Source organism: Euphorbia lathyris, chromosome 5 (genome assembly GCF_963576675.1).
Source record: "Euphorbia lathyris chromosome 5, ddEupLath1.1, whole genome shotgun sequence".
NCBI classification, from domain to species: Eukaryota; Viridiplantae; Streptophyta; class Magnoliopsida; order Malpighiales; family Euphorbiaceae; genus Euphorbia; species Euphorbia lathyris.
This window is the reverse complement of record NC_088914.1, coordinates 20,044,715-20,069,120: the sequence shown is the minus strand read 5'-3', so window position 1 is coordinate 20,069,120 and position 24,406 is coordinate 20,044,715.

Genomic DNA, 24,406 nt, shown 5'->3' with positions numbered 1-24,406 from the left:
AAATATTATCTATTAATATATCTAAATATAAAAGATAATAATCAATAATCTTATTGGATAATAATAGGAGTAATATAATCTAATTAAAACTCCTAACTTATTTATTAATTAATTTAATTCATAATCCTATTCTAATTAGGATTTGATAAAATCAAATTAATATTTTATGTATTACCATACATAAAAATCGCCCCCCTAGTTACTGGGCCCTATTGGGCTCAGTTGGGCTTCCATCAATTAATTAACATTTGTCTCTCTTTTGGGTTCCAAGTCTTATATGTGACCCATTAGGTTCTTATCGCTTCTAGCCGTATGCAACGTTATTAAATAACTTTCAAAGAATTATATTTAATCTTTGCATAACGGAATGATGTACAGAGTATGCGATTAGCAAGTCCGTAATCATTCCCCTAGAGCTATAAGAAGACAGGTTGATTCTGTCGTTGACCTTTCTGTATTAGTTGCGGTATAATTCGATCCTTTATCAACTACGTCCTTGAACTGAATCTTATGACTATGGGTAATGTCAAGTCACATATAGCGAGACGTTCGTTTTACTTGTTCTTGGCCGAGTCAACTCCAATTAGATAGGTTAAGAGAAATCTAATTTCATTCTTAAGCTATCACCTTGCAAGGATTTAGAGTCAAGACTTCCACAAGCGATCCATGGACATATCTCCCATTTATCGGGAGTGATAAATGCTCAATCCAATATATAACGATCCCGCAATCACTTCTTGTGATACCCAACGTCTGCTGTTCACACCCCAGAGTCATCTCTGTTAAGGATCGTGTTACACCAGAGTCAAAGCGTCACATTCCGTAATCCAGAATACCAATTAACATTCCTTTGAGTCTGAGGATTATTTATACCTATTAATACTAATGAGATGAACAGGTGACAATGATGAATCTGCCCATCCTGTTATCTCAAGTCGGGTCCCCAATCCTAATGAACTACTTTTCATCGAATCCATGTAACTGTCCAGATATCTGTATATATGAAGCTTGTGAGATCAGCTTTCTGTCGGACAGAAGACATTGTTACATGCAAGTCTCAATAGTGATATATCAATCCTAAACATATCACTTGACTTGGGGTGGTTTTAAGTTTATTAGTTCATTATAAAGTTTTGTCTCACTTCATGCTTGTATGAACACTTTATAATCACTTTAAAATGAACTTACGAATTTCCTTTTATTTAGACTTTATTTAGTGCTTAAAAAGGATTGCCTTTATATAGTTATAAAACATATATCTCATTAAAACAAATGATATAAAGAACACTTCATTTACATTAAGTTTGTATCCTAGAACAATTGTCTATAGGACACTAAACCCCAACATACTCCCACTTGGACTAAAGCCAATTGTTTCTATAACTTATCCCAGTAGAAGTTAGATGACGATCATGAACTTTCTGGGTTAAGGGCTTTGTCAACGGATCTGCAACGTTGTCCTCTGTAGGTACTCTTTCTATTCTCACATCTCCTCTTGCCATAATTGTCTTACAATGTGGTATCGCTTAAGGTAATATTTGGATGTATTATGAGACCGTGGTTCCTTTGCTTATGCAATGGCTCCATTGTTATCACAGTACAATGTAATGGGATTTACAATATCAGGCACCACCCCAAGTTCAGTAATGAACTGTTTAATCCAAACCGCTTCCTTTGTTGCTTCCGCAGCAGCGATGTACTCTGACTCGGTCGCAGAGAAAGCTATGCTTCCCTGCTTGGAACTCTTCCAACTGACCGCGCCCCTATTTAAGATAAACATGTATCCTGATTGGGATCTAAAATCGTTCTCATCTGTGAGATGACTTGCATCTGAAAATCCTTCTATTTTCAGATGACTTAAGAATGTTATTTGACGGCAATCCAGTGCTCGTCTCCCGGATTACCTTGGTAACGACTCGTTATACTTAACGCGAACGCTACGTCAGGTCTAGTGTAAAGCATGACATACATAATCGAACCGATTGCGCTGGCGTACGGGATTACAGCCAGGCGCTTCTTATCATCTTTGGTTTTAGGACATTGATGATTGTTTAACTTTACTCCATGTATCATGGGTAAGTTACCTCGTTTCGATTCAAGCATGCTAAACCGCTTTAGCACCTTTTCGATGTATGTAGCCTGTGAAAAACCAAGCAGTCTTCTTGATCTATCTATGTAGATCTTTATATCAAGTATATAAGCTGCTTCACCAAGGTCTTTCATGGAGAAGTTACCTGATAACCATACTTTTACCGACTATAGTAGAGCAATGTCATTTCCCATTAATAATATATCGTCCACATATAATATCAGAAATGCTACAGAGCTCCCACTTGCTTTCTTGTAAATGCAAGCTTCTTCGCAATTTTGTTCGAAACCAAATTGTTTTATGGTTTCGTCAAAACGCTTATTCCAGCTTCTTGATGCTTGCTTGAGTCCATAAATGGATCTCTGAAGTTTGCAAACTTTGTTTGCATCCTTTGATATGAAACCTTCAGGTTGCATCATATATACATCCTCAAGCAGGTTTCCGTTTAGGAAAGCTGTTTTCACATCCATTTGCCAAATCTCATAATCGTAGTGAGCGGCAATAGCAAGCATGATTCTGATTGATTTGTACATAGCCACAGGAGAGAAAGTTTCGTCATAATCAATTCTTTGCTTCTGACGATATCCTTTCGCTACTAACCTAGCTTTGTAGGTGCTAACCTTTCCATCCACATCAGTCTTCTTTTTGAAGATCCACCTGCACCCAATGGGTTTTATCCCTTCGGGTGGATCAACCAAAGTCCACACTTGGTTAGTATACATGGAATCCATTTCAGAATCCATAGCCTCAAGCCATGCTTTAGAATCTGGACTAGTAAGAGCCTCTTCGTAGTTTTCGGGTTCGTCGTCTAACACGGGAACCTCATTATCATCTCCCACTAGAAAACCATATCTAACTGGGAGTTTACGAACTCTTTGTGATCTACGAATAGGTGGCACTAGAGTCTCATCTAATGGGACTCCTTCGGGTACCTCAACCACCTCTATTGTTTCAGTCGGTGTTTCTTCTTCTTGAACTTCGTCAAGTTCAATCATGCTTCCCTTTTGTGTTTCTTCGAGAAACTCTTTCTCTAAGAAGGTTGCGTGCCTGGATACTATTACTTTCTGATCATCTGGATGATAGAAGTAATATCCCTTAGTTTCCTTAGGGTATCCAATGAAGAAACATTTATCAGATTTCGAATCTAGTTTGTCGGACGCAATGCGTTTGACAAATGTTGAACAACCCCATACTCTCATAAATAAGAACACGGGTTTCCTACCAATGAACAATTCATATGGTGTGGAACTAGCGGATTTAGTTGGTACTCGATTTAGGATGAAGAGGGCAGTTTCTAAGGCATAGCCCCAGAACGTCTTTGGAAGTAAGGCCATGCTCATCATGGATCGTACCATATCTAGTAGGGTACGGTTTCTCCTCTCGGATACACCATTGTGTTGTGGTGTATAGGGAGGTGTCCATTGTGACCATATCCCACATTCAGTTAGATAATTCAGAAAATCATCTGAAAGATATTCGCCACCTCGATCAGATCGAAGCGTCTTTATTTTCTTTCCTAATTGATTTTCTACTTCATTCTTGAAGCATTTGAATTTCTCAAAAGCTTCTGATTTGTGCTTCATCAAGTAGATGTAACCATATCGGGTATGGTCATCTATGAAGCTTATGAAGAATCCGAATCCTCCTCTTGCTTGGACTGACATAGGACCGCATACATCTGAATGAATGAGTCCTAGAGTGTCTGATACACGCTCACCTTTATTGCTAAAGGGTGTCTTTGTCATTTTACCTTTTAAACATGATTCGCATGTTTCCAATGATTCGGGATCGATTGGATCTATAAGCCCATCTGAATGTAGCTTTAGCATGCGTCTCTTGTTTATATGGCCTAAACGACAATTCCACAAGTAAGTTGAATTATCTAGCTTATGTCTTTTGGTATCAATTGCGAAAGCAGAAATTTTGTCATCTAACACATAAATCCCATTTTGTGATATTCCAGAAAAATAAAAGATCGAATCTTTATAAAAATCGCAATGTTTGTCTTTTATTGAAATATGAAAACCGTCGTCAACAAGACGGCTAATAGAAATAATGTTGCGAGACATTTGTGGAACATACAAACAGTTCCTTAATTCTATTACAAGCCTAGAGGGCAAATTCAAAACATAATCTCCAATTGCGAGGGCGGCAACTCTTGCTCCATTTCCTACTCGCAAGTTTATGCTTTCTTTCTTTAGTTCCTTAGTCTATTTTAGCTCCTGCATATTTGTACAAATATATATCCACATCCGGTATTAAGTACCCAAGATTCAAACTGTGAAACTGTATTTATTTCAATATAAAACATACCAGATGTTGAAGCACCGCCATTTCCCTTCTTGAGGGAGGCTAGGTACTCCTTGCAGTTCCTTTTCCAATGCCCGTCTTTACCACATAAGTGGCACTCTCCTTTGGGCTTCTTCACTTCCTTTCCCTTAGTTTTGTTGGGCACGGCTTTCTTATCTTTCTTGGGATATTTAGGATTGGGAGAATTCCCTTTCCTCTTCTTTGATCCCTCTATGACAAGAGCCGGTATGGCTTTGTCTTTCTTCATATTGGGCTCAACTGACTTGAGCATGTTTGCAAGCTCTTCAAGAGAGGTTTGCAAGTCATTCATCTGATAGTTCATAATGAACTGTGAATAACTCTCTGGGAGGGATTGAAGAATTAAGTCTATGCTTAATTCGTTATCCATCGCAAATCCAATACTAGAAAGTTTGGTAATGTAGCCAATCATCTTGACACAATGTGTCATGACAGATGTGCCCTCTTTCATCCTGCAACGATATAGCAACTTGGATATCTCGTAACGTTCGCACCTAGTTTGTTTCCCAAACAATTCCTTTAGGTGCATGATGATGGAATAGGCATCCATTTCCTCATGTTGCCTTTGTAACTCCGGTGTCATCGATGCAAGTATGATGCATCCGGCATGATCATCATCCGCCTTGTGCTTCTGGTAAGCATCAATTTCCTCAATGGGAGCATCATCAGCAGGGAGAGGGGGTATCGATGTATCAAGTACATACCCTATTTTATCGAACTTCAAAACGATTTTGAGGTTACGAAACCAGTCGGTGAAGTTTGAACCATTCAATTTGTTATCGGTAAGAATGTTTTGCAGATTGGTTTTAGTCATGATTTTAAGAGTGCGTTTAATTAAACCTGAGAGTGAGAAAGAGTAAACGTATGTCATTTATTTGCTTAAAGTATATCAATCTAAAATTATAGGCCTTTTAGTTTATTTTAGATTGCTCCCACTATTTTGCCAAATTAATAGCCCTCCATATTAATTCGAAGAATTTCACAAATCCTTTAGTGAGCTAGGATCCTAACTCTTGAGATTTCGCCTTGAGTTTGCTCAACAAGATAGTCTCATTCGTTAGGTAGATTCATGTAATCAATCACATCTTTAATGTGATTCCTAGATTATTGGGTTACTAACCACATTAGTAACTAATATGCTATTCACATTAATCCCAACCATCTTGCCCATTAGTTTATGACAACATGAGTTTGCTCATCCAATTATCATAATCCAATTTAAGTATTACCCCATATTCATGAAAAGTAATTTTCGATAATTCAGGTGTTACCGTAAGACCTCGAGCTTGAGTTTGCTCAACAACCCAAAGGCCCCCAGTACTGCCGGCTGAATTATAATATTAGGGAGGGGCAACCGATTTTAATAACTTGTTTATTTACTTAACTTTTTAATGAGGGATTTTATTTTAGGTCTCATAATCTAACTCAGTCTTGATTTGCTTTAGCATACATCAGACACATACATTGGCGTTATGGACATATTATCTAAATTATTCCGTCGAGCCAGAGACGGAATAAAAGGCCAAACCTAGGGAAATACTAACTATTACATATTTCTCTTTAGGTCCTCCGTCTTCTCCATGGCGCCTTGAAATTACATATTAATTTCTATTCTACTAAAGAAAACTTCAATTGAATTGAAGGGAATTAGATGAGAGGAGAAATTACAATAGATAGTAGATAGGCAGGACTCGCAGGCCCTATTTCAAAAATACCAAAAGACTAAAAAGAGGGTCCAAATATGTCCATAACTCCAAACATGCATAGACTCAATTAAATAAATTTAATTGGTTGATTACATAAGTATTTTATGTAACATTTAGGTTAATCACATTAACTCATCAAATTAACTTTCATCCAATTTTACTTCTAACAGTTTCGTATCCTTTTATATTAAACTTTTAGATTAATATAACTATACAAAATTTTTAATTATGCACGTCCCAATTATTTTGATTTGAATTCATTTAAAACCTTTTTGATATACAAATAGGTAAAACAAACTTTTAAATAAATTTTCATTCGATAATCAAAACAGAAAACTATTAATTTCTGAAACATATACATATATATATATATATATATATATATATATATATATATATATATATATATATATATCGGTTTTAAAACGATTTTAAAACGATTTTCAGAAAATAGGAAAAACTATCATAGATTTTCTGTTTTATCTTTTAGAATAAATAAAACTAATTTTATCAATCTAACCATAAAACTAATAGATTTTGTTATAATGATTATCAACCAAAATTATTAGGAACATGTGCATAACTTATTTTAATTAACAATTAATTAAAACTTATTTATCTTTTAGAACTAATTAATCAAAACAGTTTTGTTAATTAACCTAACTATAAATATTTATTCAATCTGATTGAAAAACTTCTAAATTTTCATATATGAAATAACGGATTTAACGCAGGCTCTGATACCACTGTATGAAAAATAGGCTGACGTATAGCAGCGGAAATATAAAAATTTTAACCTATTTCCATAAACCACAAGATCCGTTAACCGTTATTTCATATAAAGAGGGATAAAAGAAATACCTTTCAGAAGTTCTATCTACCGTTGCAAACGAAGTGCCCACAACTTCAAAAGAGATAGAAACTGTCTACCAATCTGCCCCTATCCGAAACAGACCTTTGAGACCTCCGAACGACAATCCCTTCGGTGGAAACGTGGAAGAATATGTCTAGAAACTCCTGTCCAAATATCGCGACGATCCGACGGTTCAATCTCCGGATATACACGAAATCGTGAACTGACCTGATGTAGGAGTAGTAAAACGAATTTCTCCCTTTTGTTTGTTTTTCTTCTTTCATGAACACAACAAAACAAAACAAGTAAACGATTAGAAATCAACTGATGAATAGCAACCAAAATAGATTGCCTCTAATTAATCAACATAAGATCAATGATAAAGAGAAAGAGATGAAATCAATTGAATCGGTAGGAAGCGGTGGATTATTTCGTCCTCAACAAGGGGTGTCGAAATTCTCTCTCCCGGTTGCTCTGTGTGTGAATTCGAAATTCACTAGCCTTAGATTTCGAAAATCCTATATGGGGTATTTATAATCTCTCGTATCTAAACCCTAGTTAGATATGATTAGGTTACTGGAATAAGAATTTAATTCGGAATAGAATTCTTAAATATTATCTATTAATATATCTAAATATAAAAGATAATAATCAATAATCTTATTGGATAATAATAGGAGTAATATAATCTAATTAAAACTCCTAACTTATTTATCCTTTAATTAATTTAATTCATAATCCTAATCTAATTAGGATTTGATAAAATCAAATTAATATTTTATGTATTACCATACATAAAAATCGCCCCCCTAGTTACTGGGCCCTATTGGGCTCAGTTGGGCTTCCATCAATTAATTAACATCTGTCTCTCTTTTGGGTTCCAAGTCTTATGTGTGACCCATTAGGTTCTTATCGCTTCTAGCCGTATGCAACGTTATTAAATAACTTTCAAAGAATTATATTTAATCTTTGCATAATGGAATGATGTACAGAGTATGTGATTAGTAAGTCCGTAATCATTCCCCTAGAGCTATAAGAAGACAGGTTGATTCTGTCGTTGACCTTTCTGTATTAGTTGCGGTATAATTCGATCCTTTATCAACTACGTCCTTGAACTGAATCTTATGACTATGGGTAATGTCAAGTCACATATAGCGAGACGTTCGTTTTACTTGTTCTTGGCCGAGTCAACTCCAATTAGATAGGTTAAGAGAAATCTAATTTCATTCTTAAGCTATCACCTTGCAAGGATTTAGAGTCAAGACTTCCACAAGTGATCCATGGACATATCTCCCATTTATCGGGAGTGATAAATGCTCAATCCAATATATAACGATCCCGCAATCACTTCCTGTGATACCCAACGTCTGCTGTTCACACCCCAGAGTCATCTCTGTTAAGGATCGTGTTACACCAGAGTCAAAGCGTCACATTCCGTAATCCAGAATACCAATTAACATTCCTTTGAGTCTGAGGATTATTTATACCTATTAATACTAATGAGATGAACAGGTGACAAGGATGAATCTACCCATCCTGTTATCTCAAGTCGGGTCCCCAATCCTAATGAACTACTTTTCATCGGATCCATGTAACTGTCCAGATATCTGTATATATGAAGCTTGTGAGATCAGCTTTCTGTCGGACAGAAGACATTGTTACATGCAAGTCTCAATAGTGATGTATCAATCCTAAACATATCACTTGACTTGGGGTGGTTTTAAGTTTATTAGTTCATTATAAAGTTTTGTCTCACTTCATGCTTGTATGAACACTTTATAATCACTTTAAAATAAACTTACGGATTTCCTTTTATTTAGACTTTATTTAGTGCTTAAAAGGGATTGCCTTTATATAGTTATAAAACATATATCTCATTAAAACAAATGATATAAAGAATACTTCATTTACATTAAGTTTGTATCCTAGAACAATTGTCTATAGGACACTAAACCCCAACACGTTCTTCATCAGCGATCTCCATCATCTTCTCCATCATCGTTCTCCATCATCTTCTCCATCATCGTTCTTCATCATCGTCAATTAGATCGACCTCCTTCCTCATCGTTCCGTCATTAAACACTCCAAAAATAATCTGAAATCGCAAATCAGATTAAGAAAAAACGATCTACAATCAAAGAAATAGCATCAATCAGGTAATTTTATCTCCAACAACTATAAATTAATATTAAATTGTGTTCTGTTTTTTATGTTTATAATTATTCAGAAATTGCTTAAATCTGAAACAGATTGGAAATCATTCAGATTATATTCCGAAACAATGGAATTGCATGAAATAATAGACAATGATCTATAGGAGAATGATGATAACCATGAAATTTCTCTGTCTTCAACTATTGAAAGAGGTACATGTGCTCTTCATAATTTCTCTGTTCTTCATAATCTAAAAAATCTTGTTCTAAATAATTGTTCATGTGTTCTATAGATAATAGTATATATTAATCGTTTTTTATTTATAATTAGTTGTAAAAATTGTTGAAAAAAAAATAAAATTGAGTATATTGAAATATAGAGTTCACTACGTTCTTCAAACTGTACCTCATGTTCTAAACAATTGTTCATATGTGCTATATATTATCACATATGTTCCAAAATTGCACTTAAATGCAGTGTCAAATGAAGAGCAGCCAAATGATTCTTCCACTGCAATTATATCCTACACTCCACAAGTAGAAATTGTGCTGACTCCTGGAGGAACAAAAGAATGGAAGCCATGTTGCCAGGGCCGGCCCTGGGCTATGAAATGAGGGGCGCCCGCCCAGGGCCCATAATATTAAGGGGCCCAAAAAAATATTTTATTTTGTAGATATATAAAATCGAGATGCATAAACAACATAGAAAGTAATTGGTTCAGTTGGTATAAGTAAGAGGCTTGTGTTTTTAATTAAGCTTGTGGTTGGAGGTTCGAACCTCCTCCTCATTTTTATTATTATCAAATATTTTTTCCCTTCCCACCCCATTTTATCACTAAAATTTTTTTTTTGTTAAATCAAAATTATCAATTTATTTATGTATCCAATAAGAAAAATAACCATTTAATTTTTTCTAAAAAAACTTTATTATCTCATTTCAATTTTTTTTTCTTAAATTTATTTATCAATATATTGAATATGAAAAATAATATATTTACAGCAACAAACATAATTAAACTCTGAACTTTGGTTGTTTTAAGGATTAAGCCCCTAATCAATTATTTTTCCACATTGAATTCTTGATCATTGATTCTATTATGGATTAGGCCCTTATTTAACTTTAGAATTGCCGAAAAAGTTAAATAAGGACCAAATCCATAACAAAATCAATGATAAAGGATTCAATGTAAAAAAATAATCGATCAGCAGTTTGATCCTTAAAACAGGTAAAGTTCAGGGGCTTAATTATGCTTTCTACTAATATTTATTTACTTCTTTCAACATGACATAGATACTTGTTATTTTAGTACATAAATAATTCTAGTTAGTATACTCACTACTACTGCACTACCAATTTAGCTTTTATGTAGAAAATATTACAATTTTAAATAACCTTTACGAGTTGGTGCAATTTCAAGTCTAATTGATTAAAAATGAGTTCTTTTCATTAACATGAAATGTGCAAATTCAAACCATATTGAGTGACTAGAACAGTGGAGGTTGGAGCGGGGATAGAACAAGAAATTACATATAAAAAACCCCATTTTTGTCAATTAAGTTCGAAACTGTACCAATTGATAAACATTAGGTTTAAAATTGCACTATTTTATGCATGAATGGTGATTGCTCTCTCCTAATAACCATATGACTAAATTTGTACTTTATCTTTGTAATAATAATAAAAATCATCTGGCCTACAAATTAAAAAAAAAAAAGTAGAACGTACATATGGGGGCCTAAATTAGCATCTCGCCCCGGGCCTCTTAAAGGTCAGGAACGGCCCTGCATGTTGCTCTCCGGAAAAAATACCTATTGTAGGAACAAAATTTAATACTATTGATGAAGGTATTGAATTTTACAAAGCATATGCCACTGAAGCAGGATTTAATATTAGAAAATCTACAGTTAAAAAAAAGAAAGAACACAAATGTTGTGATTTTTCAATACTGTTTGTGCAATAAAGCATACCATAAGCAGAAAAAAAATGTTGAAGATACTGAAGGACAAAAACCGAGAAGAAGATTAATCACACGTGTTGGATGCCAAACACAAATTGTTTTAAAGTACTGCAATGATGGAAAATATATTGTCTTTCGTTTAAAAGAGGAACATACACACCCACTTTACAGTCCACGCTGTATGAAATTTCAAAAACAGGGAAGAAAACTGACAATACTACATAAGAAGTTGATTGTTGATAATTCTAAGGTGAGTCATATTCTAAATTTACTTTCCTAACAACATCTACAATGTTTTCAAATTGTATTTACTTTCTTTATAAAATATGTTCATGTGTTTTGTGTAGATGAATATTGGACCCGTAAGAACATACAGACAAATAAAAGAAAATGTTGGAGGATACAACAATGTAGGAGCATCTAAGCAAGATTTCAAAAACTTCCACAGAGATTTAAAAGCTTACATTTATGAGTCAGATGCCCAAATGTTTATTGACATTTTCAGCAAGAAAAAACTTCTATGGTCTGCCTTTTTTTCCGACTTTGATATGGATGAAGACGATCATCTCTGCAGAGCTTTATGGGCAGACCCCATTTGTAGAAAGAATTATGCTCTATTTGGTGATATGGTATCTTTTGACACAACATACCAAACAAACAGGTATTATATTACATGTACCAATTTCTTATTGCAATGTTCTAAATTATTATTGGCATGTTCTAATATCTTATTGGCATGTTCTAAAATCTTATTCTTATATCCTTAAAAAGTTTTCTTATTTACAAATATTTGTATATTATTTCCACAGATATAACATGATCTTTGGCCCCTTTATTGGAGTAGACCACCACAAAAAATGTGTTACGTCGCTGCTTGTTTCATTGTTAAAGAAGATATTCCATCATTTGAGTGGGTTTTCAAAACGTTTCTTAACGCAATGGGAAGCAGTGAACCTACATGTTTAATAACAGATCAAGATCCAGCAATGAAGATTGCAATAAAAAATGTTTTCTAAAAAACAGAACATAGATTCTGCATGTGGCACATTATGAAAAAGATGAATGATAAATTAGGTAAGCCTTCTAAAGATTTGTTTACAATTAAAATTTTTACTGCTTGATTGTTCTACTATATTTTTGATCAGGTATTAAATTGTATGTTCCAATATATTAAATTGTATGTTATGATTGTTCTACTTACTGGTTTTCTTAATAGGTCGTGCAATTATGCAAGAAACCAATTTCTTAAAAAGGATTCAACCAATTGTCTGGAGTGTTGAGATTGAACCTGAAGAATTTGATGAAAAATGGAAAGTAGTCATTTCAAAGTTTAATTTGGAAAAACATGAATGGCTATGTCAAATATTTGAAATCAGAAAAATGTGGATTCCAGCGTACTTCGTCTTGTAGAATTTTATTTGAGATTTGATAGTGCAATGGATGCACAAAGGCATAACCAAGCTCATAATGACAATGATGCCAAACATAAAAGTCTTGTATGCAAAACACCAATTGGTATTGAAACACATGGAGCTGATGTTTATACAACTACTGTCTTTTATGAGTTTCAGGAAGAGGTTTATAATGCTTCTTTCTTTTATGGAATAGACGGATTCTATAAACAACCTCCTTTCGAAATTTATACTATCAAAGAGCAAAGGACATCAAAAAACTTTCAGGTTATGTACAGCAGCATTGAAGACGAAACAAAATGTTAGTGCAAGAAGTTTGAAAGACAAGGCTTACCATGTAGACACATGGTGTGGGTTTGGAAGGCAAAAATGCTTGAATCAATTCCTAACAGGTATGTGCTTAACAGATGGACTACATTAGCAACAAGTCAAAAAAACATCAATCTGCACAGAAATCTTATGGAAGAATGTGCTGCTACAATTGATAAGAAAACATTGTTGAATCAACTATGGTCAGAGATTAATGTTTGTGTCTATTTGGCTCAAGGTAATGAGGAAAATATAAAGGATCTTGTGAAGAAGATTCAAGGAATCAGAATGGATTTAGAAGCTAACATCACTCAGAAAGACACTGAGAAAAACAGAACTCTTACAAAAAATCAAGACATTGAAATGTTGATTGGAACTAGTGTACCAACTGAAATTAATGTCAAAGCACCAAAAATATCAAAGAACAAAGGTACAGGTGTACATATTCCAAAAGGAAACAGTGATAAAAGATTGAAGAGTGAAAGAAAGAAAGTTGTTGAGGAAAACCAGAAAAAAGAGAGGTTATGCAGAGTCTGTAAACAGCCTTCTAACCATGATAGCAGAAACTGTCCAGAAAAAAAGAACAACTAATCTCTTATATTGTTTAGAATATATGATATATTGTTTAGAACATATGATACATGTTTTAGAACAACGATTTAATCTTTCCAATATACAATTTATTGTCACAGAATTATTATTTTTCTATGTAAGAAGTTGAATATTTGTTATTTTTATTTCTCTAAATTTTGTTATTTTTATTTCTCTATCTTTTTACCCGTATTTCATTCAATGACATTATTATCATATTTCAAAGTATTATAAGTATAATAATTATTTCATGTTCCTCTATCTTTTTATCTATATTCTATCCAATTTATGACGTGTGCCATAATTATCATATTTTAAGTATTATAAATATGATCATTATGACATGTATCATAAATCTTGATGACAAAATGAATATAACATGTTTATAGTGGATATAAACATTGTTTTTTACAAAGTACTGTTACTTGGTGTGGTTTTCACCATTGGATGATAGAGCATAAAATTAATCCAATGGTGAAAACCACACCAAGTAACGGTACTTTGTAAAAAACAAAGTAACCATAGCGAACACCTAAACATGTATAACAGTAAAATTTAACTTCAAGCTTCTCATGCTATTCTGATGAATTTCCATATGATTACACATTTTGTTAAACAAGCCTCTAAGCTGCACATCTTTCCACTCTAAACAAATATATCCAATCTACACTTCATTGCTGTTATCAAAATCGTGTATGTTCCAAAAAATATGTTTTATGTTCCAAATAATATGTCTTATGTTCTAACATATATAACATGTTAAAAAATAAAACACAAACTTTGCCAACAGAAACTTCTACAATATATTTTACAAAAATTACAATAACTATCTCATATATATTACACATTATAACTAACTGAACTAATAATACTTGTACAAAAAATATTCTAAAATTCCAAAATACAATTCTAGAAATATTTACAGCAATTACACAATATAAAATTATTTTATTTGTTCATTCTTCCATTTTAATGCCTTCTCATTAACAGCAGCAACTTCTTTGTTTTCAGAATCTGACAAAACCCTCCAACAGTACTCAACTCTAAAATTCTTCAACTGATCAACCTGCAATATTACAAAATCAATATTACTAACATTCTCAAAATAATAACATCAGCCTATCATAAAAAAGATTTTAAAAAAAAACTCACAATGTTATCTCCAACTTCAATATCTCATTTATTAACATCTTGTCCAAAATATGATTCCATATGCTTCATAAGGAAAACACCACAATCATCATTGTTGGTTGTGTCTTTCCACTTCAACTTCAAATGTCTTGCACTATAAGCACTGATATCATTCAAACACTCAGGGCTTTCTCTTTTAATATAAAGTGAATATGCTTTCACCTGGAAAACATAAAACAACATCTTATCAATATTAAAACATATCATCAACTATTCAGAACATATAGTTAGTTTTTCCGAACATGACAATAAATATATAGAACACAATAACAAAACTAAAAAATAGTTGAGTAATATTACCAAAGCCTTTGGAAACCCCTTATATTTACTAGAAGGTTGTACACCTTTCTCAAGAGCCTTATTATCAATAACGTCTATCTTTCCAGTAAAATGGTTGATAACAAAAAGATAGAAATGTGCAGTATAAACAACCGGAAAGAACACCTAAAAAGATAAAACCATTAGCAATCATAATAATTTCAAACAAAAATTTCAGTAAAACACAATTTACTTTTAATATAATTGCCAAGTGATAACTCTGTAAACTATCTACTTTAGCCTCACGAAGTTCATAACTAATCCTCTCAAAAAAAGCATTGTGTCTTTCGCTGTACTTAGTAGTTCCAGGAACTCCATTATCAGTACATAGTAACGCCTATACAAAAATACAACATTCATATTAATATAATCCAATTTCTTTTTAACAAAAAAAATATATCAAAAAGTAAAAACACATACAAATGGTACAGTAGAGAAGAAGAATCTATGCACAGTTTGACCCCTGCTCTTCCTTTCACAATTCAATATTCGAGACCACGCATCAACAACATTACAAACCAAATGATTCTTTCCTGACAAGCTAATAATCTCATCTCTATTGATTGTGGACAAACAATCACTATACAACAACTCACTTCAAAAAAAGCAAACAGAATAAAATAAAAACTATAAGTATATCTTAAAGAAAATTCAAATTAACACAAACAACATTCAATTAAGATCTTACTGTGGGTCTCCAGTACAGAAAGCATATTCCACCAACATTCTCCTCGAACCAAGCATATTCTTTCGTAAATGCTCAAACTCAACCAAAAATGGAGACTGTAGATATACAGACAACTTTGAAATCCTTTTTGCATGATTTCCAACACCACCTTCTTGCGCTTTCTCAACTACATCTTTGTCTACTCTCCTATTAACAACATAAAAAAAATAACAAAAGGGAAAAAAATTAACCATGTTCCAAAACAGAAACCACATACTCTTAAATTCTATTCTCATGTTCTAAAATATAAACCATATGTTCCAAACACACATACACATGATCTAAATTACAAAAATTCTTAAATATCACTTACATTGCATTACTATCAGAAACATCATCAGAAAAGCAGTCATCAAGTCCAGTAACTCCTACTCTTATCACTTCTTCCACAAACTCTTTCCGAACTTCATCCAAATCAAATTGAGTATATTGCATACCACACCTACTTTTCCACTACAAAATATAAAAAAATTAAAACCATAAAACAAACTATAATCTCAAAATAATGCAACAAACCCTTTATTATAAGTGCACTATACCTTTTCAGCAAACTTCAAATCATTATCCATCACAATATCTCTCATGTACCGCATTGCAAAAAAACCACATGTTTTATGATCTTTCTGCTCTGGCACACCCTACAACACAACAAGCACAACATTAAAATCATGTACATCAATCTAACCTTTATGTTCTAAACAATTTTACACATGTACAAAACCAATATACAAGTTAAGAGTTACCAAAAGTGCAGTCCATTTGACTTTAATTTGATCATTCTCAGAGTATAATAGAATAGCGCTGTTAAAATGAAATTCATTAAAATCAGGTACATAATCTTAATCTTAAAACATAATTATATATCAAATAAACTATAAAACAAAATATAAACAAAAAACATACTCATTCACAACAGCCATCCATACATCTGCCGTTGGCAAACGCCTTCTCAATGGATCCAACCAATAAGCTCTAAAATTTATCAAATCGATAACTGACAACGTCCAGTGTCCACTGAAAATAATACTATTATTATTTCAAAATAAAGAAAATTACTTACAAAAAGTCTTCCCCTTATCTTTTGTCTTCCTCGCAACAACTTGCCAACCATCCTTATCAGTCACCTGTGATATAGGCTGATTAGGAGTAGCCACCACAGTGCCAATAGGAGGTCTAGTATCATTTTGTTGCACCTTAGGAACCCACTTCTGAACCGTCTTCTTCTGAATGGCAGGTCTAACAGATCTAGGTTGAGGCTGCCAAGAGCTTGAACAATCATGCCCCACCATCTTACATTTCCCACAGAACGGAGGAGTCCAATCATACATCACTTGTTGTTTAAACACCTTACCATGATGAAAGGTATGGCCTAGGACCAATACCACTCAACAGAAGAAGTTGAGGGCTCCCTATTGCACCATCTGCAAGTATCACCTCTCCATTATCTTGCACCTTTGCATGATGGTAACGCCCCAATGCTTTGCGATATACTACTCTAATGGCTGAGAGTTTCGAGTTATCAGATGTGGAAGAAAAGAAGTAGCAGCGAGTAGAATTCTATTCAGTGCCTCTAGCCAGCCCGGCTTTCTTCTGTCTTTACCTGGCTTTCTTAGCCTTCCATCTCTATTGGCTTATTCACCCTTTCTTTAGGCCTTATTTCCCGGTCTTTCTGTAAACCGGCCTGCAACAGTAGTTATGGTATTAGTAGCCGCTGTGATGGTAAGTTCTTCTTAGCTTAGTTTAGTGCTAGGATTGAACGGGAGTCACAAAAGTCTAAGGAATCATGTTCCCAAAGATGTCATCGTGCACAAACTTGAAGAATACCAGCATCCCAATGTTCAAGAGGTTCAGGCTTGAGATGGAAGAGAAAAGGAGAGAAGAGTTGAATTCGAATTATGGACAGAGTACTAGTAGAAATACGATTGGATTACTTTAGCAAAGGGCTGCTGGAAGAGTTGGAATGGGAACAATTGGGTAGAGTTCTTGTATGCTGCGAAAGGAAATCAAAAGAGCAGAAAGGTAAAGTAGGGCTATTACATCGGTGTAAATGGAAGAACTAATTTATCAGGAGCAATATCAACTACCTAGACCGACCTGCTATAAGAATTCCATAAAGACCTAGCGAAGATACTGTACTGAATGACTGGATCGATCGTACTAGATAGTCTCAACCTTTCATACGCAATTCCTCGATGCCAATGCCCAAATCCCCTCCGACTGAGGGCTGCCATAGCAGAGATTCTGATCCGAAAGAAGCAATGCCTTCTAATTGAGTCTGATCCTACTACCTTAAGGGAGACGAAACTAATAAGAAATCAAATAACCCTGGTTTTCGCCCCTTAGATGAAATGCTAATTATCTTTCTTCTCTCCTCTTTAGGAGGTCTTACGGAAGGTCTGTCTTTACTTAACTCGACCTCTAAGCCGTAGAATAGAAGATGATCGCTACTTATGATGAAATGTCATAGAAAGAAAAATTATCTCGTCTCTTCCCGGAAGAGACTCTTTTTTAGTTAGAATCCCATCCCGAGTGCCCCGTAGGGGAACGAGTCTGAGATGCGGGAAAGAGATCCAGTGAGAAGGAGCTAAGTAGCTAGAAGTTGATGAGCGGACTCATTCCTTTTATAGGCTGCCTGTTGCTAATGAACTGGCAGAAGTGCCAATAAGAAGAGCTGGAAGGGAAGTCGGAAAGGCAGAGTTGATTCTTTGAGTTCCCTGGCCTGGCTAAGGGTCCGGAAAGAAGGGTAACTATGAGATTTATAGATGTGCAATCCTCACCTTTCTTTAAGATAGGGATGGCACAGATAAAGAGGGAGATGAGCTTAGGAGTTAGCTGGCTGGCAAAGATCAAGAGAGGGAATTCTTTAACGCTATCAAGCCGTTGCTTCTTTGGTCCCTTCACTCACTGTAAGGCAGAGAAGTCTTTTATTTCCAAGTTAAGCCTCTTGAGTGGCATTTCCAGTTGGTGGGCAAGCAATTTTGAAAGCATTTTTTTCTATTCGTTTAGTTTATTAAGCTTAATAAAGTCACTTCCATGATTAATTGATAGAAGAGACCAGAAAGGGGTGATAATAGAGTCGTGGACTGGGATCTGGATCTAAGAGTTCTCCTTCCTTGTGGCCAAGCTCCCCAGCTTCGTCATAAAGAGCGTTTCGCGAACTCGAAGGAACCTTTGTTTGAAACCAGTGATTTATGGAGTGACACTGGAATTTCAAACCACTTGAATTCCTCCAGGTAGACTTTGGCAACAGCCTCATCAGCATGGAAGAGAAGATGGGATTTAGGCCTAGCTAGAGCCCTTTAGATCCTTAGGATTTAGCCTATTATTACTTACTTATTTAGTACACCTTTACTAAAGTGTAAAACTGATGTCGTTCTCTAGTTCCTAGGAATAGAAGATGAGCTTAGGAGTTAGCTGGCTGGCAAAGATCAAGAGAGGGAATTCTTTAACGCTATCAAGCCGTTGCTTCTTTGGTCCCTTCACTCACTGTAAGGCAGAGAAGTCTTTTATTTCCAAGTTAAGCCTCTTGAGTGGCATTTCCAGTTGGTGGGCAAGCAATTTTGAAAGCATTTTTTTCTATTCGTTTAGTTTATTAAGCTTAATAAAGTCACTTCCATGATTAATTGATAGAAGAGACCAGAAAGGGGTGATAATAGAGTCGTGGACTGGGATCTGGATCTAAGAGTTCTCCTTCCTTGTGGCCAAGCTCCCCAGCTTCGTCATAAAGAGCGTTTCGCGAACTCGAAGGAACCTTTGTTTGAAACCAGTGATTTATGGAGTGACACTGGAATTTCAAACCACTTGAATTCCTCCAGGTAGACTTTGGCAACAGCCTCATCAGCAATGATGAAGTCATTACCGAGAAGGGCATACCTGCCTGTAAAAGACCTTCCCGGGATACAAATTAATTCTCTGCACACATCCACACCATCGCATGGTGTTAGAGTAGAGGCCAAGAAGAGAGATATCGAAAGGGTTGGCCACGACCAAACTTTGCCAACCGATCGAACTCTTTAGACTTCCTAAATTTCTAACTAATGGACTAGCATCCTGCGAGCCTAGCTATCTCTCTGGGAAGATACAACTGATGACCACTTACTTAACTTAGTTCATTCCTTATCGGGAGAAAACTCGGGAACCTTTTAAAAGTGAAAATCGAGTTCATAAAATGAGTTTTTGTGAAATCAACGAGGATGTCTTCTACCTATTTATCTGCCGAAGAAGGCAGTAGCTTTCTCTTTCTGGTTGAGTTGAGCGTATGTCTTTGACAAGTTACCCTCTGGGTCTTATTCCCGAACCCCCGGGTTGGTTGTCTTGTCCCGCTCATTGCTGAAGCTAGAATCATCATTAACTAATTTTACTTGCACTTCTCCCTACATCCATATTGTACATATCATTTGCTGAAAAAAGACCAAAAAAAGCAAGGCCTTCCTCTCGCTCAGCTCTTGACTATAAAAGAAAAGGCATTTCCTCTAGGAAAGTAGGCTGCTCTAACCTCTGATCAGTGCTACTCCTCTATCTTCAATGTTTCTTGATCATACCAGAAATAAAACCCTGTAATTTCTTAAAAAGAAAAAGCAAAAAAAGAAGAAGAAGAGAAGTAATCAAAAACCATAAACCCCCACATGGAAACACCCAAGATCAACTTAATCTCAGCCCAAGATTTGAATCCACCCACTGCCAGATGCAAACCTATGCAGTTGTTTGGGTGGATTCCGCCACGAAGCTCCGAACACGAATTGATCGAGTCGGCGGTGAAAACCCTACCTGGAACGAGAAATTTCTCTTCCGAGTCACTCCCGAAATCCTCTCCAGCGAAACTTCAGGTCTTTCTTTCGAGATATACGCCGTTGGGTGCTTTCGTGATCCTTTAATCGGAACTGTCCGTTTTCTTATCAGTAACATTCCTCCACTGGAGAAGAAAAGGAAGAATAAGCGAGCCTTTGACTGTCCTCTTCCTCAAGCAGCATAGGATTTCGTTTTGTAAATCTTTTGGATGAGGAACGTAGTAACTCGACTGAAAGGAGAGGAATGAATCGATTGATTTAGTGGTAAGTTAGCCGTGAATGAAAAATCACTCTAATGGCTGAGCCAGAGGTATGCTTACCAACCTTGTCCCGAGCGTAGGAAAGTGCCTCGCCGTGCCCTATACCTATGTGAATTGAATGAATGGACATCACATCTCCACTAGTTCGTGCTCCGAATCTAGAAAATTCTGCGTGCCTTACTCTAACCTTTGATGGTTAGGACTAAGCTGATGTCTCAAGATATATGTCTTCCTAGTGGCCTGGTTCTTAGGCTTATTCCTTAGATGGGGATGGGAAAGATTCGGCTGCTAGGGGAGACCTAGGCTCAGTCTTACCCAGAAAAAGGTATCTGCGCTAGAGAATGCGGAATACCAATCCACTACATCTGAAGCAAAGTCGGCCTTGCCTGTTGAACTTCTCTCATCCCGGCATCCAAGGATTGAGATAGGCAGAGTTTCCGAACCCAGCAGGCTGAGTGCTATCCTTATGCCTCCGGTACGGTAATCAAAACAATTAGTCCGATCTAGCTGCAAAAGTCTTCACCTGGTTGTTCACTCCGACATGGACTCCAGAAAAAAAAATTGTTGATCGGCTGGAAAAGTCGTTCTTTCAGTCAAAAGTTGGATGCACTGTCTAGCCTATACTCTATTCTGGCACACACTTTCGGAATAGACTGAATCAGGTAGCAGTGACTTTTCTAGCAAGAGACTGTTACTGATCTGCCTCTCCTAACTGCTTGTACCGGTATTCTAATAGAATAGATATGCCAATCCAGTATAGAATAAGAAAGCTAGCCCGGCCCAAGCTTGACAAGAGGATTAGGACAGCTTTCAAAGGCTAGAGATGGACAAATGCCAAATGTCTTAGAGAAGGAGCTGTTCTCGCTGTGAACGAATGCGCTCCTAGTCTTTTAGCCACAGACGCTGTTACTTTTTCAACGAAAAATCCCGATAAAATGAAAAATTAGGCGGATCAAGGGGGCTATATGACGCCTTGTAAAATAGAGAGTACCACCGGAAGGGAAACATCATCCCCCACAACATGCCAAGAGATTTAGCAGTCATTGAGACAAAGACTTAGCGCAAGAGTAGGATCAGGAGGCTTAGTATAACTCCTCAAGAGATTTCTATACATTCCGCTAGCTCTTCTTTAACAGAAGCTATAGACTGCCCCATGCTCTTAATATTATGACGAATTTATATCCTGGTCCTGTCTTTGACTGAATTCCATCCTGCTTCGAGTTCACCGATGATGTCCGGAGCAAGATCTATTTATTTGGGTTGGGCGGGACATCAAGTACATGTCTCTTTACCAATTAACCAATTTCTAAACGTTGGAGTAGATCCTAAAGAAATCCCACTTCCTCATGAATTTATCTTGAATCGGGATCTTTTAGCTCAACTTTATCCCAGTTTTGCTGAGGGAGCAACTCCATTTTTCACCTTAAATTGGTCAAAATATTCGGAATTTCTTACTTTTCGTGGAGGATTAGATCCAGTGACTGGAGGTCTATGGCTGACCGATATTGCACACCATCATTTAGCTATTGCAATTCTTTTTATGATAGCGGGTCAAGTTGGCGAACGCTTCTTTAACCTTAGACTCGTTACGCTGTTCGAATGAATTCGTTGGCTCCGCGTCCCCCGAAAGTCGGTAACGTAACCTTCGTCACCGTCAGCATTTGGTACTCCTATTTACCCTTATTTTCTTCTTCTGTAAATAACTTCTCTGCCAGCCTATTCTTTTCACCTCCAAGTCTTACCTCGGGGCACTATGCGTTCACCTCAATTAGAAAACCTCCAAGTCTTACCTATCTGCTTTTGAACCGTCCTCGGGGCACTATGCGTTCACCTCAATTACCAAACCGTAAACTACTACTTCTTTCATAAGTTATCTTCAAATAACTAAAATATTCATACCCTGTATTATATGGACACAAAAAGATAGACTTATCCATCGTGGACATCTTCAATCGATTCATCAACTCATATGAGCGCTGCCTTACTGTTTTAGTACTTCCAATTGAATAAGTGTAATGAGGATCAACAAAATAAAACAATTTGTCCATTCCTCTTTTCTTCAACAAATTAAACAAGTAGCTACATAAAAACACAAAAGTACATAGTAAGAATCAACTACAACTAATATAAATAAAACTATAATATTTCAAAAACAAAATACCTCGTATAGAAAATTATAATGTTGCAAGTTATCTCTTCCATATGAACCATAGAATATATATCATGCCTCAACAATAATGCTTTAGCAGCATGTCCAAACAATTCTTCACCAACAACATAGCTAACAAAATTACCTTTCACCAACTCCGAATTAGCCCATTTGCACAGACTCTGTAACTTATCTGGAATATTTCTAGGCAAAGCTTGCAAATCTACATCCACCGCATCTTGTATCTCCATGTTATCAACTTCATCATCAACAACAAACCTGTTGACAAAACAAACCACCTTAAAACATAAAAATGGAATAAGATAATCAGAAACATAAAACGTATGTCCTAAACAATAAGGCATATGTTCTAAAATATAACAAACATTAAAAAACATAAACAAAATATAAAATAATTCTTATCACATACATTACTTCAGGATCAGAATTATTCTTCACATCTGCAACATCAACTTTCTCAACAAATTTTTTTGCTTGTGTAGATCCACTTTCAGCTCCAACAAAATCATGCAACTCTTGACTCAACAAATTAAAATTTGGACAATAATATTTTTCTTCAGATTTCTTCATTAGAGTTTCACTTTCTCTTTGATCTTTCTTCTCTCTTTTTATTCTTTCAACTAAAGCATCTATCTCATCAAAAAATTTAGAATTAAGATAAGGATGACTATCTTGACTAGACAAATCACATTCAACATCTCCAGTCATTCTTGTATCTTTTTTACTTCCAGCTTTGTTCTCATTAACAACTTCTTCTTTCCCTCTTTCACTTTGAGTAACTGGATCTTCATTGCCTCGAGTATATTTACTCCATAAACTCTTGATCACATTACCCATCTCAACGCTTGTACCATCTTCACCAAAAACAACATTAGATTTTCTCAACATACAGTACATTTCATTAACTTTAGAACCCAGTTCTTTAGCTAATGATTGGAATTTAGTAAGAAATTCCTGCATATACAAATCCATAATAAAAAACAGGGCAAGTTATAAATAATAGTAAGCATGTTCTAAAATTTAATAAGCATATTCTAAAATTTAACAAGAATGTTCTAAAATTTAAAAACAAAGGGAAAGCTGTAATAACGTACAAAAATTTCTGCTGGTCCACTAGAAGAAGCTTCTCCACATTCCTTCCTATTGCCTCCTTCAGCATCTTGATTATCTTCATTCCTATTCGCTGCTTCTCTTTGCAAATTTCCTTCATCCCCATCCATACTTTCTCTTACCAAATTTTCTCCTACCAATATTCTCTTTAACACAATCCCACTTCCAAATCCCCTCAACTTCTCCAATGCCATCCTCTTTTGAATTCGTTCTTTATTCCAAACAGATATCAATGGATAATCTCTTGGATTAACAATATTAGCTCGTTGAAGCCTATCAAAATAACTTATCTAGAAAAAAAATAACAAAAATGAACAAGTTATACACAAATTAAAAAAATAAACAACCAACAAATATTATCAAACACATAATCAAAAAAAGAAAATTATACTTACCAACAAGAAAGGAAGAGGGCCTGTGAAAAAAGTAGGACTCCTCTTTCAA